The sequence below is a fragment of the Trachemys scripta genome, chromosome 17, assembly GCF_013100865.1.
Source record: "Trachemys scripta elegans isolate TJP31775 chromosome 17, CAS_Tse_1.0, whole genome shotgun sequence".
In the NCBI taxonomy this organism is placed as follows: domain Eukaryota; kingdom Metazoa; phylum Chordata; order Testudines; family Emydidae; genus Trachemys; species Trachemys scripta.
This window is the reverse complement of record NC_048314.1, coordinates 17638908-17665789: the sequence shown is the minus strand read 5'-3', so window position 1 is coordinate 17665789 and position 26882 is coordinate 17638908. Positions and strand designations below refer to the sequence as shown.

The 26882-nt window shown below is 48.9% G+C and overlaps 1 protein-coding gene across 1 annotated transcript in view; it reads left to right on the top strand.

The window, feature by feature from the left end:
* Positions 1-26882, top strand: part of SARDH (sarcosine dehydrogenase) — a 94251-nt gene that overhangs the window by 51415 nt on the left and 15954 nt on the right. The window lies entirely within an intron of this gene.

Below are 26882 nucleotides of genomic sequence, written 5' to 3'. Positions count from 1 at the left end.
TCCATCTGGTCTTAAATTCTGCGCCCTGATAAGCCAGGCTCACAACATCTCCAGAGAGACCAGACTGCCATTCACATAGTCCCTTGTTAATCTCCCCCATCCACTCGCACCTGGCATCTGGATGGCTTGTTAAACTCCCCCGTCCTTCTGCACCTGGATGGCTCCCTGAGACACAGGGGAGAGGGGATTAAGGGGGGACTTGATCACAGTCTGTAAGAACCTACGTGGGGAACAAATGTGTGAAAATGGGCTTTTCAGGCTGGGAGAGAAAGGTCTAACATGATCCAGTGGCTGGAGGTTGAAGCTAGACCCATTCCGACTGGAAAGAAGGTGTGCATTTTGAATGGTGAGAGTAATTAACCACTGGAACAATTTACCAAGGGTCATGGTGGCTTCTCAGTCGCTGACTCTTTAAAACCAAGACAGGATGTGTTTGGGAAAGCCCTGCTCCAGGAATTATTTTTGGGAAGTTTTCTGGCCTGCATTCTACATGAGGTCAGACTAGGGGATCACAATGGTCCCTTCTGGCCTTGGGATCTATGAACCTGGACGCTGGGGCAGCTGAGCCGATCTGCTTTGGAACTGAGGCCTTCGGATGTGATTTGTTTTTTCTACAGCTTGGCTTTGGTTTCCGGTTCTGGCCGGAATGCACGTGTGGGGGGGAGGGGAGCAGGGGAGCGTGCTTTGCGTCTAAGAGACGACCAGATGTAAAGAGAGCATTAAAATGTTCTTGGGGGATGGCAGCTGTGTGTGTTGCTTTTGGACATTTCTCTTCCCTATCCTCCCCACGCCATCCCGCCGGCAGCCCGTCACCATCCCTTCTTCCAGCTCCTCCGGCCGGGGCCTGCTGGATGACCCTGCAGCCTGGCAGGGAGAGTCATTCTCAGAGCCTATGTTTGCAGTTTGTCTTGTTCACCTGCACTGATGCTTGGGTGGGAGCTGGGAACCGTTGCACGCTCTAGGGACGTGTGCGGAGCCCAGAATCCAAACTAGAGCTGCCTGATGAGCAAACGGCCTGGCCAGACACACGTGAGCATTGTGCATGTGTGTGTGCATACATGCCGTGTTCCAGTGTCCCTAACCGCCCCCCAAAAAGGGACAGACTTCGGATGCTAGTACCTTGCTCTGTATTGAAATGAAACGGGCTTGCTTGGGGAGGAAGGACCTATGTGAAGAGAAACATCTGAATCTGGCTCTAAGTGATTCATTCCTATGTATATATATGCTGTATAGAATGAGGGGTGTGTGTGTGTGACACACTATCCACTACATAGTCGGTGAAGAACCGCACACTGGCACAGCAATAGCAACTCCAAGAGTGTAGGGGGCCAGCCAAGAAGACCTCCCTATATCTATCTACACATGGAGGTGGCTATCAGTCTGAGAGAGAGAGAGAGAGAGAGAGAGAGACATCCACACATGTAGACAGATATAGGTAGGTTTTCGTGGCTGGCCCCCTGCATGCTTGGGGTTGCTGTGCCCGTCCGCGGGCCTTCACACACAGCTGCACTCGCTGCCCATAACTCTCACCTGTTTCTGAATTAAGAGTGAAAACAGGCTCCTGTGCCCGTAACTGACGGCAAAAGGCTCAATGCAAACAGCAGACCCAAGTGTCTCCTCACTGGAAGAATCTAGCTGCCACTCCCACCCGCACCATTCTGCTGCCTGCCGCGGGTGACTCCCTCCTTGCTCTCTCCCCCTCCCTGTCCTCTTTCCTTATGGTTCCCTTCATCACCTTTCAGCGCTCTTAGCTTCCTTCTGGGCTCGGAGCTGTCTCCCACTTCAAGCCGCCTCTCTTAGCTCCTTCAAATCCTTTCTTAAAACCAGCCCCTTGCAGAAATCCTTGCTTCCTTCTTTCTCATCAACGCTCTCCCCTGGCCCTTCCTTCCCTGAATTGTCTTGTCTGGAGTTTGCTTGTCTACGGTAGGTTGTCAGGGCCGGCTACTGCCACCCTAGCTCAGGTGGAGTAGCACCTTGCTCCATGGTAAAGTAAGAGTAGTGAGTTACTTATCATGAGTCAGGGCAGTAGAACCTGGCCCTAAGTAGACTCTTGTCTGTGTTTTATCCTATATCTCTAAGGTGCAGTGTGCATTCACACGACAGTGTACAGGACTGTTGTTAGTGATGATAACCAGTATTCCTTGCACCACTTTGGTGCCATGGCAGAACGCGGTTCCTCCCACGTACAGTGGAGGAAAGAAAAGTTCTAGGAGCAAAGTGGGTGGCTCAGCATTCTCATTTGCATGCCAATACCCAGCATGCTTTTCCACAGTGCTCAGTGTTCTCATTTGCATGCCAATACCCAGCATGCTTTTCCACAGTGCTCAGCGTTCTCATTTACATGCCAATACCCAGCATGCTTTTCCACAGTGCTCCGTGTTCTCATTTGCATGCCAATACCCAGCATTCTCTTCCAGCCCACACAGCTGTTTCTTAGCAATGCATGGACTGAGCTCTGGGAAGACGCTGGGAGTCGTCTGATGGGATAAGTCCTCATGTGGGCACGTTGACTTGTGTTTCCGCAGTTATGTCAAAGGAACAAAAGAGCCCTCTTTGCAGCCTAGGGACTACTGCTGGCGATAAAGAGATTTGCTCAACATGGGAGCCCCCTTTTAAAATCTGTGACTGATCAGATGTAAAATAGGTCATGTTCTCCCTTTTAAAATGTCGGGGCTGGGGTCCTTGAGAAGTCAGTGTATTTGATCACAGAAGAAGCCTGACAACTTTAAGCTTTCTGTACAAGTGCAGATTGTCTTGAATTTGCTAAGACCTCATCTTTAAAGAGATTGGCTATGCATGTGAAATGCGCGAATGGTAATTCTTAATGCTAATACCCAAGGCTAAGCTGCTGTATGTCTGAGGAAACATAATGTGCGTTTCTTTGGAAGACGAAGAAAAATCCATCACTCTGGCCTGGTTCCACTGCTTCATAAAGACTTGCAGACACAACAGAACTGACCCGATCCTAGGGATATAGAACAATGTGATATGCAACCATGGACACAATTACACCCTAGAGCATGGTAATGAACAGTTTTCATGAGACACCATGAGTCTTCTTTGTACTCAATGAAACCATCGCAGTGGGACACGCACAGTCCCATGCCAGGTATCAATGTCGGGACTTGATGTGGGGTATTCATTACATTGCGTGACTTCTACACAGCCCCAGTGAAGGGATGAATTGCCTTAAAACATGTTGGTTTCTTTGGCCTTGTCAGAATGGGGCAGAAAGATATTAGTTGTGCTCTCATTTCTTGAAAAGCTTCATGGTTTTGGGCTTGTCTACACATGGTGATATTGTGGAATAACTATTCAAGAGCACAGCTGTTCCAGAACGACGACTCCTGAATAGTGGAAATCGAGTAAACTAATTAAACCAGTAAAAGGCACTCTTATTCTGGAATAAGCATGTCCATATATGGAGTTATTCCTGATTAGCTACTCCACTTTAAATTCACAACCTACCGTATTCTGGAATAACTTCAATGTGTCGAAAAGTCATCCATCCATCTGTCCCTCCAGCATTGCACATAAATATCTAAGGAGCAATCTAAACTTATAGTTGGGATTTGTTTTTAGAACGTGAAGGGTCTGATGTATTTGAGAGGGTTATTGCTGGGAAGCTAAGTCGAAGATGGAAGCTTGCATCCAGTTCCAAGTGCAGCAAAGGGTGCAGGTCATTCTTGTGTCATGGGGCAGAGAGTTCCACATACATTGCCCAGCTCTTGTGAAAGTTCCCTCTCTCCTGCAGATGCGTCTTCCCCTGTTTGTCTAGGTTTCTTTTGCCAGCGGAGTGACGCTGCTGTGGGAGGTCATCGTTGTGGAAGGTCAGGCCAGCTGTGAGGTAGCGTGGACCAGTGCTATTCAAGGCTTTGAAAATGAGTACAGCGACCTAGGCTCTGTGTCTATGGGGCAGCCGGTGTATTGGGATGATGTGTTGGTGAGCAGACTCGCTGCTGCCTTGTGGGCCAGCTGTGGCATTCTCCGCCAGAGGGCATTGCGGCAGATGAGCCAGAGGTTACAAAGACATGGCTCGTGGTGGCTAGATAGCTCTCTGATTTGGTCGTGAGTCGCCTTCTGACCAGTGCGTTATTTTATTTATTTATTTTAATTGCTTATGCATTTGATGCTGCGTTTTGGTTTCATCTCTTTGTTCTCACAAGGCCTCGCTTTGTTTTGCTGGTTTGATGGTGTTAGGGGATGAGTTCTCAGAGCCTCTTGTTGTCTGGGGTCGTGTCTATATCCCAGGAACAAACTGCTCCTGTACATGGGCTGGAAAATGCTCCCTCAATCCCCAATGTGGGCCTTGGTCTCTCTTCTTTAGCAGGATATCTCTAGTGGTGGTTCGTTTCCATGTTACGAGAGCTAGACCTACCTGACCATACAATGTTCCCACTCTCGGAAGGGCCTCCCTATGCCTTTGTACCTCTCCCTCCTCCATCAGATTTCCTCTCAAAGCATCTCCTTTCCCGGCCTCCCCGGCCTTGTATCTGAAGAAGTGGGTTTTTTACCCACGAAAGCTTATGCCCAAATAAATCCGTTAGTTTTTAAGGTGCCACCGGACTCCTTGTTGTTTTTGTGGATACAGACTAACACGGCTACCCCCTGATACTTGTCCCCAGCCTTGTTTCGCTCATGGCCTTTCTTCTTCTGTGATGCCTCATCTTTCCTGATGGAGAGTTGTCTTGTCTTAGGGCTTGTCTACATGAACACGTAGTTCTTGGCAATCTGCCCATCACTAGTGTGCTGCACACCCCGTGTCTGTGTGGATCCTGCCGGCACATGCACTAAAAATTCCATAGTGCGCTTTGATCTGCACAGCAGCAAGGTCCACATAGACACTTAGATTTATACCCCGGCTTGCCGCAAACTAACTGTTCCTGTAGACAAGCCCTTATGTATCCACACAGCTCTCTGTGTGCCTCGGTTGCTATTTCATCTGGAGCAGCTGAACCACAAGCAATAAGGCGCCTGTTTCCACAGAGCCAGGATTTCAATATTTGGCTCCTTTCCCTCCTCCTAGCACATCCTGGCTCTCCTTAGCGCCCGTCCTTTCTTCCTTGACCGTCACTCTTTCCTCCCGCTTCTCTTGGTGGTGCCTTCCTTGTCTCTTACCACAACAGCTGCAGTGCCCTCCCCTGTGGGCTCACAGCTTCAATTCTGGTTCCCTTCTACCACCGTGAAAACCGTGCCAAGGGAGGAGGACCATGGTCGACCGCTCTGCTGCTTTGGCCCAATGGAACCTCTGCCCAATAGGGTAACGTCATCTGTGCGGGAGACAGAACTTTCTCGAGACCCTGTGCCGGACTCCCACAGGGATTAAGGACCGTCACAAACCTCTCCACCTGCCACTCCAAGTGCGAGGCGCCCTTCTGTGACTGGCTGTCTCTGATATAAAACACAGAGCAGTGTGGACATGTTAAAAAAAATAAATACCCCATCAACAAAACCCTACCAGTCACACAGCTTAATGCATGACATCCAGATGCTATGGTGAGAGATAAGAATCTATATAGACTAGAATCTGTCCCTCCTGCTGCACAGTCACGTCTGGTTGGATCGAGCTCCTTGAGGCAGACACTATTTCAGCCTCTATGCACAGCACGCGATGCTGGTGCTCAGTACATCATCATCTATTCCATTGGAATTGGGACCGAGCCCCTGAGTTCCGATCCGGATCTGGGCTTTCCCAGAGTTCAGGAGTCTTTGGAGTTGGGGCTTTGATTTGGACACTTTCTCAGAGGCCCCATCTATCCAGAGAAATTTGCACTGGTGTAGTCACACCAGAGCAATCCCCTAATGTAGAGAGCCAGAAACAATGTAAAATGGCGTTTCTGCTGTTGAGAATGTTGTAAGCTGGTAAATTGTACCACCGGTGCATTCGAAAGTAGACTAGGTCTAACACTGTAATGGTAAATAATGTCCCAGCTGGGCACAGAGCCATCATTCAATTATTTCTCTCCTTCCCCTTGCAAGCCCAGCTCATTTAATGCTCCCGACTCATAGACTTTTGTTTGTCTTTCAATGGACCCTCCCAGGGCGTGCTGAACGGATTTCACTGAAGGAGTAGGGAAGGGGCTAAATGATCCCTTCGGCCAGCTTGGGCTCGTGTTGAAGTGCAGGCAGAGCCTGGGAGGAGAATTAAGGACGAGAGCTGACTGTGAAGGAGAGCAGAGCCGTTGCCAGCTGAGTAAAGCGAGGGAGCTTTCAGGGACTGTGCGGTTAATGTAATTAAGACCGAAGTGCTGATCCTTCAGCTGTCATTGAATCTGTTACCAAGAGGCCGGATTAGGTTGCTGCTGAGCAGCGGGTGGAGGGATTGGGGCCCCCGGGTTCTGTAGGAGGGGCACGAGGGCTTGGAGCTGTGATTTGCAGGGGAGTGTGGCGCTTCTGAGTGGAGATTTGTACTCGGAGGCGAGAATGTTTTATTGGGGACCCGGTTAGCTGGGAATATTCCGCGCCTTGGCCCACATTTCCCAGCATGGGCGTGTGGGGCATTGGCTTCCAAAATATAAGCCACCCTTTCCCCAGTTGTGTGTCTCTTCTTTCCACTTGTCCCTCTCCCTGCCTGTCTCCCTTCCAGTTCTTGTCTCTACCTGTTCCTGTGCCCAGTCTATCCTGCTGTCCCTGTCCCTTCTTCACTGCCCCCTCCATGGCCAGAAGGTGGGGAATGACTACCTGAACAGCTGCAACATGAGACATTTTTAGCCATGTGCTGAAGACCTGGCTCAAGGCAAACATACAGCAGGTGGCATCTCCTGCCCACTGCTCCTCTCTTTGAGGGTGCTCTTTGTTGGGTCACAACTACACGGGGTTTCTAGCCTCCTCTGCACTGCCACGAGAGACGGGAGTGGGGCACGCAATCTTGGAGCTCCATGGGAGGGTGAGGTTCCTTGAGGCCTGGCTGGGGTCCTGCAGGGTTAGCCAGGCGGGCCCAGTTCCATAGGGATGGTCAGGGACTACACACAGCCTTGGTTCTAGTACTTGGTGGCTGCCTTGCAGTTCCATGTGTGGGCAAGGCAATGGAGACCTAGGATGCCACAGGACATTTAGTGCACCCATCCCCATGACCACCAACAGCAGCCAGCGAGAGAATCTGTGGGTCCCATCCTCTCTCCTACTGCTCCTGTGCTCTGCTGTACAGGACACCCTCAGATTAAAGTCATTGGCTCCTGGGGGTGCTGCACAGAAGATGGAGCCTGGGTGGAAGAGGGGACAAAAGTTTTATGCCACCTTTTTGCCCTGGGATGCTCTAGGGGCTGGAATATCTCCCATCCTGGGTTGTCCAGGGGCTGTGGTGCAACCAAAAATCCCTATAGCGTTATATCCTCTGGGCCTGTCCCCTCCGCTCTCCACTCACCCCTGGCATGCTCCCTCCACCAGTGCTTGAGCCAGGAGCTTGAGAATTCACCCTCAGCAAGCTGGGGCTCCGTGTGACCCCAATATGCTGTCAGCAGTGTATGGGCCTGGAGCAGGAGACAGAATCTGCCTCATTGTCTGGGCCAGGGGCTCTCTCGGGAGAAGTTTCCTGTGTCCTCCAAGAGCAGTGAGAACAAAGCCTGGGAAGCAATCTGGCTCCAGAGCTGAGGTTTACAGATACATCGAAGTGTTTGCAGAAAATAAACTGGATCATAACCAAGCAGATGTGGAAGTGGGGAAATAAACTAGCCATACCCCAGGCAAAGGAGACTGAACTGATTCAAAAATGATAAAGAACCTCAAAGGAGCACAGAGAGTCAGTTATGACCTCAGCAGTCCAGTATGCGAGACACACACACAGTTGTTTGCAAAGATGTCCACATGCATTTCTGAAATAGCAACTAGCATACAGATCCATGTGTTGTGATGATCCTTGTGGGGTTTTCTTTTTGTTTGAGTCCTTCTTGGATCTACACAATCCCTTCAGTTTGGCGGGAGAGAAGCACTGTAAAGTTTATCGTCCCGGCAGAAGCCAGGAGCGCAATCTGGGCCCACCCCCCCGTCCATAAGATGTTTGTTTTCCTCCATATGTTTGCCTGACTCCCTTTTCAAATGATTCCTGCTAAATTTCCTATTGCTGCCTTTGGCAGGTTATTCCCCATGGCCCTAATACCACATTCCTTACACAAGTAGAGCACCCACTGAAGTCAAATAGGATAAGCACATGGGGCCCTATGTGAAATACTCTCTGCCTGAAGGCGTGAATGACAAAAACAAACAAGCAAGATCCAGATTTTGGCTCAGTCCCGATGCTGGGAGTTATTTGGCTCTGGGTTGTTCATCCAGCCCCGTATAGAGCCAGAGGCCAGGTGCAAAATGTAGATCAGGGTTCAAGCTCCAAACCACACACATGCATTTGACCCCAATGTCAGATCTGGGCTTTGGCTACAGTCTCATGTCTAATTCAAATGAATAATGCGTCTGACTGCCTTGGCGCTTGTGCACAACACAAGCTCTGGGTGTCCTATTAACTAAAATAGCTAAAAACTTCATTTCAGATGACTAGGGCAATTCCCAGGGCTGGTGTGGGGAGAGACTGCCTAGAAGAACTGAACAATCCCCATGGTCAGCAGCACATGCTGAAATGGGAAACCAAGTGAAATCCCCAATGGCTCCGAACCCCAGAAGCTTTTGGGGTCACCTGGGAATGGGGATAATGATGAGGGGTAAATGAAATGCTCTTTACATCTTGCATGCACAACTGTGATAGTGAACTCGCCACCTCTCCAGCTGCAGAAGGAGGAAGGGGGGTAGCAGGTTAGCAGGCAGAGAAAGGTGGCACAAAGAGATCTCCTCTACTTGGGAAATTGCTCCCAGGAGAGGAGGCCGTGGGTTTTAGAAAGATTGTTTTAGCTATTTGAACCGGCTTTTTAGGAAGTGCGTGACTGAGGCTGAACTGAAAGGGAGGAAAGCACCATGGTTCACCTAGTAATGGCCACCTCCTCGCTAGGAAAACAAGGGGATGGAGACGTGCCTTAACATTAGCAAGCTCTTTAAACTGTGTGATTGATGGAATTGGTGCATCTTACTGGGGAGAGACTAGCTGCGATTCCTCCATGTCCACACCTGCTTAGCAATCCAAAGGCAGCAAAATGTGGGGTGGGGGCACGTGGGCCCTGACTACATTAAGGAAATATCCCAGAGTAAGTGACACTGATGTAAATCCTGCTTTATGTTGCTGCAGGGTGTGTACATTAGGGGCTTGCACTGGTCAGGTTGGTGCCCATTGACTGACTGTATGTGGGTCCTTGGTTGATGGTTTAGTTGGTTGCTTTGGGGAAGGAGGGGAGAAATTATCGCAGTCTGGATTAGTGGGAGCAGAGCAAATCTAGAGCTGCAGCACAGAGTAATCGAATCCTTCCCCTTCAGACAAGACCTGGCCCACCATAGCACAGTGCATCCTGCATACAGGTGCGCTTGTGTCCTGGCCTGGGAAACTCTACACCCTTCTCAGCGTGAATGCTCCATCGCTTTCCCCGCATCGCTCCAGAGGGTACGCTTTCCCTCTCCAGCGTGACAGCTGAGAACTCAAGGGCATTGGCACTGCTGTCATTTGGGATCAGGAAACGCTTGGCGGTGCACGAAGGCAGCTCCAGTGGGATCCACAAAGTCAAAGGTATTGTGTGATAGTGCAGAGCAATGCCGCACTCCGTAGCTGCTGTGTTGCGTGTAAGGTCGTTTGTAGCGGAAGAACAGCTTAGCACAGCACCGTCTGCCTCTGCTGGGGGAAAGCGTCCTTTTGCCAGGAGAGCAGCATTTCTGGATAGAAGTGCTCTTCAGAGACCAGCAGTGCCCCGGCTGTGATGGTAGAGGCAGCCACAGGACCACTTGTGAATGGCCAGGGACTGCTCCGTGCAGCAGGCACTGCACAGCTGGTGATATGGTCACTCCCACAGGCAGCTCCAAAAGAGAGAGAGGATTATCACATGCAATATCCATGGGAGGCCACCTCCATCCTGTGTTGGCAGATGCTATCCTTGCCTAGCAGGGTGCCGGATTTGAGGATAGAGTAGGTCTTTCCTAGAGACGAAGCCTGGGTTTTTTCTAAAGTATTGGCTGACCTGTCTGCTCCCATTGAAGTCAATAGCCATTTTACCGTTGACTTCCATGGGAGCAGAGGGAGGCCAGCGTTGAGAGCCCACCAGAACGAAACACCTCTGACCCACTGGCTAGGTAGTATCTGTGTCTGAGCTCTGCCACTCAGACCGTGCTCCAGTCCCATCCATCACTAACGGCTGACTCCCTTCTTTTCCTTGCCGTATGCTCCTGGGGAGGCATTGTCCTCGCCAAGGAGTTGCAGCACCCTCTGACCCACAGTCCTGTGCCTCTCAGCACACTGCCTGCCCTCTCCTCTGGCTGAAAGAGATTCTCCACCTTCCTGTGGGTTCCTCCATCTCTGCTAAGGGCCTGGGGAGCACTAATCCAAGTGGATAAGGATGGAGCAGGCCATTAGATGATGCTTGGTGCCTCATGGGAAGCAGGAAGTATCAGACCCATTAAGGGAAGCCAGCTGGCTAATGCGTGGGCTGCAGAATGTACTTACAAACCATCTGACAGCCCAAACCATCCCCAGGCATTCGTCTAAGCGGGCGGCTTGCGCTGTTTGAAATGAAGTCGGAAACCCTCAGCAAGTGCAGTGCTGGTGTCGCACTGGATATGAAGGGTGCATTTATACATAGTTCATTAAGGGTTAATAAATGACTAATAGCTGTTTTAATAAATGGGCAACCAATTAGGATAGATTGTCCAACAGGTCAATAGATTACTTATAACCGTCTATTGTACTTTCCACTGATGAGCTCATAGCCTTCTATAGCACACTACTCATGTCTGTAACATGCTTATAACATCTATTCATTGTCTATTAACCCTTCATAAGCTATGTATCAGGGTATACTTCATATAAAATGTGACCATATTTGCATTTCATTTCGAATTTGTAAAAATGGTCCCATTTTTCTGAGGGAAGAGCCCTCCTTCCCATGGTGTGGAAATTGTGGCTTTTTTGAGTGACCATGCTCCTGCCCCGCTCAAATGCTCTGACTTTCAAGCAAGAAACACCCCTCCCCAACCCCCCCTACACACACACTTTTGAATTTCACAATTTGAAATGTCATGCAGATGAAAATCAAGGTGAACTTTTCACCCGTCTTGGTGCAAAATGGGCCATTCTGCATGCACGGGGGGTGGAACCCTTATGAAGCAAAATCTCTGGGCTGCCAAATCAGGGTTTTTCAAGAGGTGACACTTCATGAAAAAGTGAATCATTTTGAAATGAGGCTACCTTGAGTGAAGGGTAACTGGGCATCTGTCTACCTGTTCATCTCTCTGTCCGTGCTTGCATCTGTCTACCCATCTGTGCGTCTGTCAGTGCAACTGCTGTGCATCCCATCTGTTTAGCTGTGTGTCTGTCTGTGTCTGCCTGACTGTGTATTGATCTACTTATCTCTGTGTATCAAGTTTCCTGGTGGGGAGGGCAGTGCCCCACCCGACCCCATGAGGCAGCTTTTGACATCTGCAGACAGAGTCTGGATGGCCCCCTGACAGAGCCGTTCCCTGTATTTTAGTCATGCAGTAGAAGTCTCTTGGGGCAGTGGTTTCCTTATGTAGCTGAACTGGTTAAAAATGGATGGCCTGTGGAGAGAGTGGACACCTATTTTGTGTAAGTGAAGCTCTGTCTATTAGGAAAAGACAGTCCACCTGGGGCTGTCCCAGCTGGGAGGTGGGTTAATTCCTAACTGTTATGCTGGCTGGTCCAGTTTCTAAATAGAGTGGATTTTCTTTTAAGGGGGTGGGCGGGAGTTGATTGATTAAATAGACATAAAATGACTAAACATAAATGTTTTGGGCCACCTGAGTTGTTCCTCTTGGTTCGTTCCCTGCTCATCCATCACCTGTCCATGGGGTGAGGCAGCAGTATTTAGTGGTTAGAGCACTGGAAGTCAGAACTCCTAGGTTCCTGACTCCACCACTTGGTGACCTTGTGCAAGTGACATAACCGACCTGTGCCTGTAACCAGGAGTGTTGTGAGGTTGTATCCATTAGTGTGTGTAAAGTGCTTTGAATTCCTTGGGTGAAAAGTGCCAGAGTTAGGATGATCTTGTTGTCAAGGCACTGGAATAGGACTCCAGAAATCTGATTTCAAATCCTGGCTCTGCCATGAAAGCTCTGTGTGACCTTGGGAAGTCATTTAATTGTTCTGTGCCTCAGTCTCCCCATCAATAAAATGGGCCTAATTGTCCTTCTTTTCTCCCATACTTTCTCTGCCTTATCTGTTTTAAGTTGTAAGCTCTGTGGAGAAGAGATTGTCTCTCCCTATGCATGCACACAGTGCTTATCATAACAGGGCGCTGATCTTTGCAGGGGACCTGAGATGCTCTCATAAAACAAATGATGAAAAAGGGCAAAGTAGTGGTGGTGCAGTTTAAGAAGCGCCATCTCCAAGAGCTGGTTCATGCTCAAGAATATTCAGGAGTTAGTGAGTAGATATTTGAAGCTGGAAAGCTGTTCCAGGGCTGCATTTCCTTCTTTGCCTCAGACAACATGGTGGTGAACACCTTATTATAGTTGCATGTAATATTAATAGTAGAAATAAAAGTAACTCTTTTGGGGCCTGATTCTCATGTCCCTTGAGGTCACCTTGTAGCCCTCTGGAAGTGTAAAGGGGCCTCAACGTGAGAGGAGTGTTTCTGCTACTCAGCCCTTTTCTTTGCAATGGGTCTAAACGTTGAAATATTATTTGAGAAAAATCTAGGTTGGACAATAGTGACGTGAACCATCAAGGCCCCCATTTTTTGTGGGCACGTGGACTGTGGATTCTCAAGGCGGTAGCAAATCAGAACGCAGGTTACTAAGCAGCCAGGGATCATTCAGACACTCTAATTAGCTGGGGCCATTCCTTGCACAATATAAGCTTTTGTGATCTCCATTCTTGATGCATCATCTTGCTTTCTATATATTAAATAATAATAGTAATAAAATAAAAGGATCGTGTATTAACAAGTCGAATCCCTTGTGGTTATAGCAAAGGGATTGCCAGGTGAGCATCCGAAGCCCAGACTCAACACTTGCCTGGGAGGCAAGAGATGTGGATTCATGTGCAAAGTCCAGATGCATCAGAGCATCAAACAGCTTTTGTAGTTTTGGGGTAGGCATGTGACTTGCAGAATTGTGCTCTGGCCCTAAAGGCAAAGCCTAGCCGCTCTGGTATCTTTAGAGCTCTGCTTTTGCAAACACAAAGATTTTCCTGACTCAGGACTTAACCAAGCATTTTTCATCCCATCTGAGTAATCTAACAGCATAACGGCAAGATGGGAAAAGAACTGACTCAGACTCCTCTCAGCTGCAAAATGTGTGTCCATTAACACCGAAGGGGCTTCTCTGAAACAGCAGGTCATTTGTGCCTTCTGCTTACACAGGGCCAAATCCAGCTCCCGCTGATGTCAAGGACTGGAGACTTTGGACTTTATACTGGAGATAAGTGCTTTACAGCTGAATAGTGAAAATAGCTGATGCCTCTGGGATACCCAGTTTGTCAGCAAGCTACACGATACAGCCAGGGCCGGCAAGGAAGTTTCGCGCCCTAGGTGAAACTTGCGTCGTCGTCCCCCCCAGCTAATCCCGCCCCCCCCGCGGCAGCTAACCCAGCCCCCCACCCAGGGACATCCCCCCNAACTTCCATCACAGTTTATCACTGGCTGACAGGCGGCGCTTGCAGCAGTGAGGTCTACTGCTCAAGAGAGGTGGATTATTACCTGCAATGGAGGACACGCTTGGAAGGACTGCAGGCTCGGGGGGAGGGAATTTTGCTAACCGCATCACTACCTACCCATAACATGTGGCTCTATAATTCCAGTCCAGGAAGCACTGCTCAAAAGAAAGGTTTCTTATGGTACCATGGCCCCTGCTGGACAGGTGCTGTGAGATGATACAGTACTTATCAGCACAATCTCCACTTGCCTGGCAGGGGCCATGGTACCATAAGAAACCTTTCTTTTGAGCAGTGCTTCCTGGACTGGAATTATAGAGCCACATGTTATGGGTAGGTAGTGATGCGGTTAGCAAAATTCCCTCCCCCCCGAGCCTGCAGTCCTTCCAAGCGTGTCCTCCATTGCAGGTAATAATCCACCTCTCTTGAGCAGTAGACCTCACTGCTGCAAGCGCCGCCTGTCAGCCAGTGATAAACTGTGATGGAAGTTCTGCTTCTTACAATGAATTTGATAGAGCTTTATCAAGGGCCATAAGCAATGGAGGAATTCGTTACACCCAGAATCCAGTGTAGAAATGTTAGCCGAGAGTCTGAGCTAAATCCCTCCCTGACGTAACTCCGTCGACTGTCAATGCGATGAACTGGATCCAGTGTCTTAAAAAAACCAACCTATTGTGATGGTTGTCACAGATTAATTCATTTGTTGAACAAAATCAGCCAGAGTGAGAATGCACACAGAGAATTCCAGCTGAGTTAATGACTTTCTGGAGACAGCTGATTGGTTACTGAGTGCGTGTGTGTGTGTATATATATCTCTATATATTACATTGTGCATAATATCAAGATCTGTACCCTTTTGAATTTTAGCGGTGGGTGGATTTTCATCCTCAAATGTGCACCCAACTAAATAAACGTAGGTCTGGCTTGTGGCTCGCAGATGGATGGCGCGGTGCTGTTTTATGGCTCCAGGTGAAATACCGTGGGAACATCAGCTCCCAGGAGCATTTGGCCAGAGATGTCAGACAACCTAACAGCAGAATGGGACAGCTGATGTCACGATATCTGGGGGGGAAATTTAATGAATGTAGCTTGCAGTATCTCTGTGCTGGTGACTTCAAGCCTGTCCCCCTTCAGCCACTTCTCTGATACATAGCCCGACACACGTGCACATGCTGTGTGCGAGCATGTGTGGATGTGTACAGTCCGTGGATGTATATCAGCTGGTCAGAACCGCAGACAATTAGTGCCACCCCACACCTTTTGGTTGGCTGCATGGTTTGTATGACACATTGCTTTAACACTCTGGCAGGTACCCGAATGTTCCCCCACAGCTGTAGTTATACCAAGTGATTTAAAGGGAAGGGCCAGGCTAAGCTTTTCTCAGGAGGAAGTTGCTCTTGTACGGGAAGTATATCATGTTCCCAAAGCCAGCAATACACCATCCCCCAGCAGGATAAATGAACCATGGGGTTGGCTGTCAATGCCCAAAGCATCTCCTGCCGTGATTAATACTGTAGCTCGCTACAGTGCCTTGATCTCTTGCTGTTCTCTAATTAGGTGACACATTTGTATGGAGCGAAAAGCTTTTCTGTAGCTGGAGCGTTCCTAAGCCTCAAAAGTAGATTTCCAACCTTCATGCTTCATTGAACTTCCAAGACAATGGTTAAAGGCAGGCAGGCTTGGTGAGTGTTGTTCTATTGTAAGGAAGCTCAAAATAATTCACAATACCTTTTGTGTTTCTCCCCCCCCCCCAGTTCTATTGTTGCTCATGTTAAGGCATCTAAAAGCAGCATTAAATGCCACTTTCACACTCGGAGGGTTTTTATTTTAGACACGCCTTTAGCGCACAGGAAAGGTGGAGGGGGGGAGGTGCCGAACCGTTTGAATATAGTATTATGATTGCTGTTTATTTAAGAGCTAACAATATGCTCATGTGAACAGCTTGCCTGAAAGAAAGGTAAGGAGGTAGGATTATTATTTGCATTGAAGTAGCACCGAGGAGCCCAAGTCACAGGCCAGGACCCTAATGCGCTAGGAGCTGTACAAACGTAGAACAAAAAGTCAGTCTGTTTCTTTCAGGGGGCTCCACATGTGCTGCTATTCAGGTTTGAGACACCCCTGTTTTTACTGATTGATTTTGGTGGATAGCTAATATAAAGGAATATGGCACTGAGGAGATTGGTCTGAACAAACTAAGGCCTTGATCCTGCAATTGGATCTACTTAACTGGATCATCGAGTCCACACGGAAGCCTAGGAAGTACCACTGCACTTGCAGGGTCGGAGCATGAGAACTCTTACCCTACAAAACTTCACCCTGCGTCCCAGTGGAACCTCCAGAACAGTGGTTCTCAAACTTTTGTCCTGGTGACTCCTTTCACACAGCAAGTCTCTGAGTACGACCCCCACCCCTTATAAATGAAAAACACTTTTAAAAATATTTAACACTATTATAAATGCTGGAGGGGAAGCAGGGTTTGGGGTGGAGGGTGACTGCTAGTGACCCCCCCCCCAGATCATAATCTCACAACCCCCTGAGGGATCCCGACCCCCAGTTTGAGAACCCCTGCTCCAGAATATCTGACAGTCACTCTCTGCTGCTTAGAATTTGCTGCAGGCACAGTTTGAAACATAAAGGGAAGAGGAGACATTGGCTTTGCCTTGCCTGGCGGGGGTGTTTGGAACCCACCGATTCAAGTAGGTGTCTGCTCACACATTCGCTGATTGCTAATGACAGCCCATAATGAACAACAGGGCATTAACCTTGGCTGCTTAGCTGACTGTACCAGCTGATGACTGGTCTGTAATTCCCCGGGTTGTCCTTATTTCCCTTTTGACAGATAGGCACTATATTTGCCCTTTTCCAGTCCTCTGGAATCTCTCCCGTCTTCCATGACTCTTTGAAAATAATCGCTAGTGGCTCAGATATCTCTTCAGTCAGCTCCTTGAGTATTCTAGGGTGTATTTCATCAGGCCATGGTGACTTGAAGACCTCTAACTTGTCTAAGTAATTTTTAGCTTGTTCTTTCCCTTTTTTAGCCTCTGATCCTACCCAGGGCCGTCCCTAGTGGGGTGCAGGGCCCAGGACAAATCAGCAGGGGAAATCAGTGTTCCAGGACCATACTGAACACTGGGCACGTGGCTCTTGGGGAGAGCCAGCACTGTAGAGGGTGCCCCATAATCATTACTGTCCCTACATTTTCCACAGGCTGTGATCATTATGGAAGATATCTCGCTGCTGAGGGTGAGCAGGGAATCAAGGGAGGGTCTTCTCCAAGACTGCGGTTTCCACCCTGGCCCTTGTGCAGTTTGCCTGTGTGCAGCAATGGTCCCCCCACCCCCACCCCCAGTGATGGCAGAGTGGCGCGGGAAAGTTACCCTTAATGGGGCAAGAAACAAAGCAGCTCTGCCAAAGAACCTCCGACAGCGGATTGCCCCGTATCTCCAGGAGAGTTTCCTGGAGATCTCTGAGGCAGATTCCCGTGAAGTGAGGGAGTCAATCAACAGCCTGTTCCGCCACTCAGACTAGGCATGTGGTGGTTACGCGCATCATACAGACACCAGCCTGCTTTCTGCAACCCTCCTGCCCCCACAACTTGCTTCAGCAATTCCCAAAATCAAAGCCACTTACCAGGGGCCTCGTCTCCTGTTTGCACTTCACCCAGCTCCAACAGCTCTGACTGGCTAGCCTCCTTTGGGGTAGAGAAGAGCTCTTGGCTGCATGCATCTCTGACCTCCGAGTCGTCCTCTGCCTTTGGGTCCCCCTCCACATCCTCGTCCAAGATTTCCTCCTCCTGGCTCGGTCCGCTCTCGACTGGCACACGAGCCACCGAAGTATCCACAGTGGCCTTTGCAGTGGAGGTGGGGTCGCCACCAAGTATCACATCCAGCTCTTTGTAGAACCGGCAGCGCGTGGGCGCAGCACCAGAGCGGCAGTTTGCCTACCACACTTTGTGGTAGGTGTTCCTCAGCTCCTTCACTTTGACCATGTACTGCAGCATGTCCTGGTCATGGCCCCTTTCTGTCGTGAAATCTGTCCGTAGGTATCCTCATTCCTACGGCTGGCGTGCAGCTGGGACTGCACTTCCTCCTCTCCCCAAATGCCAATGAGGTCCAGCAGCTCGGCATTGCTCCAAGCGGGGGATCGCCTGGTGTGTGGAGCAGGCATCGCCACCTGGAAAGATGCGCTGAGACCACTGCACGCATTACCGAGCAAACAGGAAGGGGACTTTCAAAATTCCAAAGGAATTGTACGGGGTGAGGATGATGGTTGGTCACCTGAGGGCAGGGCAGTAGAGTTCAAACTGACGACCAGAGAGATGAGAACAGGTATTGTGGGATGCCTCCCAGAGGCCAATCGCAGCGCTGTAATCGCCACGGTATCTATACTGTCACCGCGGTGTTGTGGCCCCGGCACAGAAAGCTCTACGCCTCTCGTCGGGGTGGGTTTTTTACAGTGCTGCAACTGCGCAGTTTCTGTGCACCAAGTGGCTTGGCAGTGTGTACACCTCGGGAGTTACACTGCAGAAAGCTGCTTGACTGCGCAGAAACTTGCCAATGTAGACAAGGCCTTACCCTTACCGGATATGTTTCAGAGTAGCAGCCCTGTTAGTCTGTATCCGCAAAAAGAAGAACAGGAGTACTTGTGGCACCTTAGAGACTAACAAATTTATTAGAGCATAAGCTTTTGTGGACTACAGCCCACTTCTTCGGATGCATATAGAATGGAACATATATTGAGGAGATATATATACACACATACAGAGAGCATGAACAGGTGGGAGTTGTCTTACCAACTCTGAGAGGCCAATTAATTAAGAGGAAAAAAAACTTTTGAAGTGATAATCAAGCTAGCCCAGTACAGACAGTTTGATAAGAAGTGTGAGAATACTTACAAGGGGAGATAGATTCAATGTTTGTAATGGCTCAGCCATTCCCAGTCCTTATTCAAACCGGAGTTGATTGTGTCTAGTTTGCATATCAATTCTAGCTCAGCAGTCTCTCGTTGGAGTCTGTTTTTGAAGTTTTTCTGTTGTAATATAGCCACCCGCAGGTCTGTCACAGGATATGTGAGCTGGGGAGAGAACAGACAGGCTTCGTAAAGGAATCTGAATGTTTCCTTTAGGTGGGACTGAGCCTGGATTTCATCATTGAACCATCCAGCCATCCACGTTCTTCAAACTTGGGTCTTCTCCATTCAGCAGCCCTAATGTAGTGGGTTTAGAGAGTAGTAGTGGCTGTAGCGTTTGAAGTAATAATTAAGTGTCCTGAGGTGAATTAGTAAAGTAACAACTGGTTTTTATCAAGATCTAAATGCAATTGATCTTAATTGGCATAATTAAGGGGCAGGAGAAGTCCATTTTCCTGGCAAATTCTGATAACTGATTAACTCTCCCCTGGGTGTCCCAAGCACCAGAGCTGAGGAGTATAAAGCTGGGGAGGGGGTCCCCTGAGCCCCGAATGAGATGCAGAGTACACTCATTCCCCTTTGCAGCATTTCTATAGGACTAACCAGATGCTTTGCTTCACCTACCACCTAGCCCAGTGGTGCAAACTCTGTCGATTGCATAGCTTCATCCCAATATTTAGCCAACAGGCTTATGAGTTAAAACAGAAAAAGGGCAGTAGGCATTCAGGTACCCTTTGCTCTTCTTTCTGCCTTCCCTGAGGTGGCCACAGGGAATGTAAAATTAAGGAGTAAACATCATAATTAGGGGAATGGCACAATGTATTCTTATGATAGACGGTGGGTCAAATTCTGCTTTCATTACCTTTAAGGCCATTCCACCTAAGCCAGTGGGGATGTCCCAAAGTTGACCAGTTCTTTTCTAAATGCCCTATCATGCCTTCAGGAGACCTTTCAACCACGTCATGCTTGGGATTGTATCACTGCATGTGGAGCGCTCGTGACCCAAGATCTCACTTGCTTATCCTCGCCCGTTCTGGATAATTATTACTACGTTGGTTGGTGTTTGTTTTGCAGCAGTGGGACAAGGCCCCATTTGAGATCAGGGCCCCATTGTACTAGATGCTGTGCAAAAGCACAGTAAAAGACAGCCGGTATAATCTACATAGACCCAACCGACAAAGGGTGAGAGAATCCTCAGTCATTTCAAGCGGATCTCCCTGTTGCAGACACATCTTCCTATCTGAAATAGTGTTTTGTTTCTTTTTCAAAGCTGCGAACCACCATCTTGCAGGAAAGTGAGTTAATCGCTTATGAAAAAGATATGGGTTGTACCTGTAGTTCACCTCTGTGTCCAACCTGTATGAAATCTGCACCTGCAACAGATTTTGCTGCAAGGCAGCTCCCAATTGCTGTGTAAGACTTAGAGGAATGGCAGAATATATTCAGGATGAATGCATCAATTTGCCTTCATTTCTTTTAATTAGAGCTGGTTGGGAATTTTTTTTTTTTCCTACAAAAGCTTTCAACAGAAAACTAAAAGCCCAACATCCCAGGGCATCTTTCACTCAGTATCAAAATAGAGCTTTGCAAAAATGCCAAATTCATCCCTGCTGCAGGGATAGATCTGTTCCGGTCAGTCCTCCACTTAAGGTAACTAAGGTATCCAAAGGTGCTGACACTCCAAACCCTCTAAAGTGAAGTTAATTTGAAAGGAGGAAACAAAAAATGAAAAGCAGAAAGCTCCTTTAGGAGTCTGGTTAATGTTCATCCCATGGACACATGCATCCTGCCGTTGGGCCTGAACAGAATTAGGAAATTTCACTTGTCTCTTTGGGGACCACAAGAGGAAAAACTGGTATTTTTACTCCTTCTGAGTGATGATGCAGCAGGTAAACTGACAGTGACACCTTTGCTGGCTGGAGCAGGCCTGCATAACAAAAGGCTTCCTCACACAGCATTAAATTTTGTGCTAATTTTGGCTGAGCCAATGAAAAGCAAGATGTGCACAACACGGGATCGCTTGAAAGCGGTGCTTTGCTTTTGGCACTCCGGATCTATGCGAGCAGCAGAGACATGGCCGTAGTTTGCTAATGTCCTTCTTTTAGTACTCTTCCCATAGAGCCTTTGACTTGCCTCCTGCCTATACTGCCGTGGCAGTTGTTGCACAAGAGGGAACAGTACAGTATCTAGATTTCAATGTCCAAGGCCCCGGGTCCAGAATGGTCTCAGCAGAGGGGACTCTGAAATTCCCTCTCTCTGCTGATCCACCGTAACGGGTGTGTCTACACTGCAATCGGAGATGTGCCTGCAGGACTCGTAGACATACCCGAGTTAGCTTTGATCTAGCTAGCTCCGGTACTTGAGCAGTGAAGTTGCGGCAGCATGGGCTGTACAAACTCGCATGCCCGGGACCCTCAATATATGCAACAGAGGGTCCTGTGGCACCTTTAAGACTAACAGATGTATTGGAGCGTAAGCTTTTGTGGGTGAATACCCACTTCGTCAGACGCAGTACATGTGTCTGACGAAGACGGTATTCACCCACGAAAGCTTATGCTCCAATACATCTGTTAGTCTTAAAGGTGCCACAGGACTCTCTGTTGCTTTTTACAGATCCAGACTAACACGGCTACCCCTCTGATACTTAATATATGCAGTATATACTGCATATACTCACCCGCCCGGGTATATACTCAAGCGGCTAACGCAGTTATTTGAGCTAGCTAGATGAAAGCTAGCTCAGCTATGTCTACATTGGCTGCGGTCGCACCTCTGGTTGCAGTGTAGACCGGACCCAGTGTTCGTTGACCTTTCAGGGCATGGTGCACGGCCTGACGGGACAAGACGGGTGCAGTAATATCATTTATTGGACTAACTTCCGTTGGTCAAAGAGACAAGCTTTCGAGCTACACAGAGCTCTTCTTCATGTCTGGCTTATCCCAGGTGTTTGCTGGAGTGTTGGCTGGTTGATGTGTTATTTGGGGGAACATGAGAGGAGTTTTAGGGGATTGTTAATTGGTTTTGAAAGTCATTAGTACTGCTACAGTTCGTCCATATGCCTGGGGATTCTGTAATTGGGCACATCATTCAGGGAAAGCTGGTAACCACCTCTACCCACCTAGATATTGCTTCCCCCCCTCAAAAGCCGCATTTAAATAATTGCTCTCCCTACGACCCATGAATATTTCATCCACCTAATCTAGATTAGCGCCGTGCATCATGTTAAATTGTCATCTCCAGAGCCAGCTCAGGCGCGCGCCACTGACAGTTCCTTTCCTTGGAGCCGTCGTGAAGGGTTGTCATGCTGCATGTATTAGTAAGATGCCCCATTGTGTTGCTAATTGTAAGTGTGTCGTTGTATTCCAGAGTTTTGACGGGACTCGAGGCTATGAATAATCTGAAGTTTATAAGGCCGCTGCCTGGTATTTTTAAATGTGTTGTGACAGGTTCCCCCTGGGGTACCACTGAGCCTGCCTGACCCACCAGCCTGGGCTCCCTTTCACACTCTGGTGCTGTGATAAATTGCCAAGCTCTCCAAGCCTGCTTTTTCACCAGCACACACACACACTGGTAGGGACACACCCAGCTGCAGCTTCACACAGCTCTGCATGGGAAGGTTCAGCTAAGGAACCTCCCAGATGCTAAGGAACGCACTCCCCTCTGGAGTGTAAACCCCAAATTACACCGTCTTGCGTTGCACAGAGAACTGTATGGTGTAAGCTCATCAAATTCTCTCCCTCCCTCAATGTGGAGGAAGATATGCACAGTGTTTGCCCCCCAGTTATGAATTCCACAAACTGGTTTTAGAGAAAACAAAAACAATTTATCAACTACAAAAGATAGATTTTAAGTGGTTATAAGTGATAGCAAATAGATTAAAGCAGATGACCTCAGTAAATAAACAAACCCGCAAACTGAGCTTAACAAACTAAATAGGGAGGATATAAATTAGCAAATTCTCACTCTGAGTGATAAACAGGCTGGCAGATTCTTAAGGCACAAGTTGCCTTGGATTTCCGAGGTTTTCCCAGGTTTTCATAAACAGGCTAAAAATCCTTCTACCCTGAGACTATCACTTCCCACAGTTCTGTTCTTGCCCCTCAGGTGTTTCCAGGTGTGTAGTTGGAGGGAGAGTCATGATATCATTGTCCCCCTTTTATATCTTCTTCCCACTTGCTGGAAAGCTCTTTTGCTGTGACCTGGGTCTAATAGTTCCCATTGTGTAGTGCGATCTCTGAGAGGTTTCTATTGTACACGATTCCTGGGGTAATCCTTGTGCTTGTGTGCATTTCCTCAATAAGCCATTAACATTGTTTGGCCTTTTTACTGTTGTACCTGAAAGGCTGCTTGTGGTGTTTTCAACCTCACAACATGTTTCAGTAGCACATACCTAGCCAAACTTCATATACGATGATAGCACCTACAATCCCTTGAGATATTACTGTCTAGAAGATCAAGACTTTTAGGATGATACCTTACAAGACATACTTTGTACAAAACATATCCTAATTACATGACAGTGGTGAATATTGGGGTGCCAGGGTGTCACAATGTTGTATGCTAAATTTTAGCGCTCGTGCAACGAAGTAGCACCAGCTGAGATCAGGCACAGCAGAGGCTGTCCAACCCTTCACAGATATGCCAGCATGCCTCCATCTTGACCTTCAGAGCACCCTGAAGGACCTCACGACACGTGCCAATTGTCCTCTATCTTGACCTGTGACAGTTCCACCAGGTGCAGGTACCTCAACAGCTCTGCTCTGTTGACCTTCAATCTGGCCAGGGAAACACTTCTACTATACCAGTACTGAGCTCCCAGTCAGCTCTGCCTCTCCACTGCACTCCTACCCTTCTCCTGGATTTCCCATCCCACTCTGCCCCTGCATCTCTGTCATGATACACTGCACCTCCCACTGTTCTGATCCTGAGCTTGGTTTGCAGCAACACCTGCCAGTTAGGCTGAGTGGGGTCCAACGGCACAGTGCTTTTGTGATGCAAGTAAGGGATCACTAGGGACTGGGTTAAGGAGATGAAAAACTCACAGTAACTTAATTTATTATTATTTCTATTGCAATAGCAGGTAGAGGCACTAACTAAGATTGTTGTGCTAGGTGCTGTACATATAAATAGGAAGAGATGGTCCATGATTGAAAGTGCTTACAGTCTAAATTGCAGAACTACTATCTCCAATTTATGTTTGGGGATCTGAGGCAGAGAGATGGGGTGACTTGCCAAAGATCATACAGGAAGGGTTCAAAAAAGAATTAGATAAATTCATGGAGGATAGGTCCATCAACGGCTATTAGCCAGGATGGGCAGGGATGGTGTCCCTACCCTCTGTTTGCCAGAAGCTGGGAATGGGCGACAGGGATGGATTTGGTGATTACCTGTTCTGTTCATTCCCTCTGGGGCATCTGGCATTGGCCACTGTCAGAAGACAGGATACTGGGCTAGATGGTCCTTTGGTCTGACCCACTATGGCTGTTCTTATGTTCTTAACTAAAATTTGAACCCAGATCTTCTGAGTCCTACCCATCACCTTAACCACTAGATCATTGTTCCTCTTAAAGAATTTAAATTGTTTTTGACGCCAGGTCTCCATGCTCTGCTGACTAGCAAGTGAATTAGGTAGTGGTGGTGTACCATTTTAGTTCCAGCAGCATACTTTTCTAATAATACAGGGCCCTGTGTAGAGTTTAATCCAGTTAATTCCTTATTAAGACAAGTTCTGTTGACTGAATACTGAGTAGATAAATGTCTTTGAGTAAGAACGCAAGTGTGAAACAGAACACGTGTCAGAAGTTGTTGGACCATGAATAATTGTTCTCCTGCTAGGATGTAAGATTTACTTTGGCACAATATGCCACTAGGTGCTTTAGGAGTCCTTTGGAAGGTGCTGTACCCAGGCAGCCAGCCTGTAAAAGGAAGCAGGTTGGAAGAGTTCTCAGTTATCACAGGGTGACTTACGAACGATATTGTAGAGCTCTGAATTAAAACAATATCTAGCTACAATGCACCTTATTTTGAAGAGTCTCCACGCAGCCTCCATTTTTGTGTCTCTTTGTCTGTTATATTCAAAAGTTTTTTGGCCTGGACTGACGTGGCTTTTTAAAGACGCTGCCCTTTCTGCTCTCCAGGTGGCTTTCTAGCTGCATTCACTCTGATTTCAGCTGTTCTGATGTATTTTGTGTAGTATTCATAATATCTCACATCAATACCGCAGTTTCCCAATGTGCTTTGGGCCGGATCTCGCCAGATGCTGAGCTTCCCCTGGGAGGTGCTCGGCAAATGCCTTAAGCTCATGCTGAAGTCGATAGGCGTTGAAATCAATAAGATCTAGGAACCTTCTAGGTTCAGACCCTGGGGAAATAAAGATCACTGAAATGCAGCTAGCTCTGGGGTGGAAGCAAGAGCGCCTCACAACATCATGCAGCAGTTTATAACAGGTGAAGAAGTGAAGAAGACTCCCCTATTCAGATGAAACCGAAGGGTGGATGGAATTGTCTAAATACCCTCTATTTGCCCTCCCACTGACCTTCACCTCCATCGGTGTGTCTCTGTTGTCATGATCTCGCTCCTCAAATCTTCCCTTCATGACCTAGCAGCATACGGGGAGCTGAGGCAGCTCACACTGCTGGTTGACCTCTACATAACCCCGGGTTCTGTATGCCTCCCTCTATCTTGTTCTTTAAAATCAATAAGGAAAACAGCAGCCGGGCACTGCATTCTGATAGAGATATGGCTCAACCTCCCTGGGGAAATCTTTGCTCACCCTTAATGTCCTTTTCAGGGGCCTTTTCCTCCTCCCAGTAAATTGGATGGTAAGTCTCCCAGTGGATGCAGGATCAGTCCCTATGCATGGCTAAATCTCCTGGTCCAAAATCCAAGTTTCCTCTAGTGCCCATGGGCTTCTGAACTCCCTCCCCCCCAAATCCACTGCATGACTACGGAAACTACCCTCACCCCCTCTGCAGCAGGCTGCCTCTTCCCTTCCAATGCGTGGGCCCTCCCTGCATTTGGCCTGAGCTGCTTTAAGCTCAAGTCTGCACCGTGGACCAAACCTATTCTGGAGCAGAGCCAGAGGCTCGTGCTGCTGCTAACGATTACGGAGACTTGAGGAAAGTTTGCAGAGTGCTGCTGCAGTCTGGCGCAGAACCCAGGGGACTGGCTCCGAAGGGCGGGGAGAGGAACGGCTCACCAGCGAGCTTTGCTTCTCCGCACCGCTGTGGAGCGTCTAGGGAGGGCCGTGAGCGTTTCATACCCAGCAGCTGAAAGAGAAGTCAGGCAGCTGTGTGCTTCTTCCAGGTGTTTTACTAAAAGGGGTTGAAAGGGGGTCTAGGCTAGCCCTGAGCCTGATAGCCTAAGATGCCTGGGCAACACAGGGTGGCACCCATGGAGCGATCGGTGTCCTCGGTGAGGCCCCAAAGCTTCCCCTGCAATCCGGCTCTGAGTGTCTACGAGTCCCTCCCTATGCAGCGTCGCTGTGCTTGCTTCACTGCAGATGTACAGTACGGCTCTCCCTTTGTTGTTCTTGACGCAGCAACCTGATGGGTTCCCTTGACGCTGACTTTCCCAGGGTTACTTTACGTTGTCTGTCTAGCCCCAGACGCATCTGTGTGTCTGTCTGGCCTCATACACATCTGTGTGTGTCTGTCGGTCTAGTCCCATGCATGGCTGTCTGTATAATCCTATTTCTAGGGCATCTATCACCATAGGACAGAGATTGCCCCCAACCATTCCAACCTCACCCTAGAAATCGCGGTGACATTTCCTCAGCATCCAGTCTTCTCTCCGCTGCAACTACTGAAGTCCTGTTTTTCCATCAACTTAGACAGCTGGCAAATGTTGTTTAAGGGTTGCAGGTGTATCTAAGCACCAAGCGTAAACAAGTGTCCATTGGACAGGGCCGGCTCTAACTTTTTTGCCGCCCCAAGCAAAAAAAAAAAAAGAGTGCCACCCTCCATAGCGCCGCCATAATACACACCCTCAGCATTGCGCCGCCGAACCCCCCAGCCCCCTGCGGAGCGCCGCGCCGCCGAACCCCCCCCCGAGTGCCGCTGAACCCCCCCGCCCCCCGCGGAGTGCCGCCAAACGCCATGCCACCGAACCCTCCCACTGAGCGCTGCTGAACCTCCCAGCCCCCCGCGGACCACCGCCGAACCCCCCCGCCCCCCGCGGAGTGCCGCGCAGCCAAACACCCCCCCCCCCCCCGCCCACCGCCGCCCCCCCCCCCGCCCTCCCCCCCGCCCGGCCCCGCCGCCCCCCCCCCCGCCGCCCCCCCCCC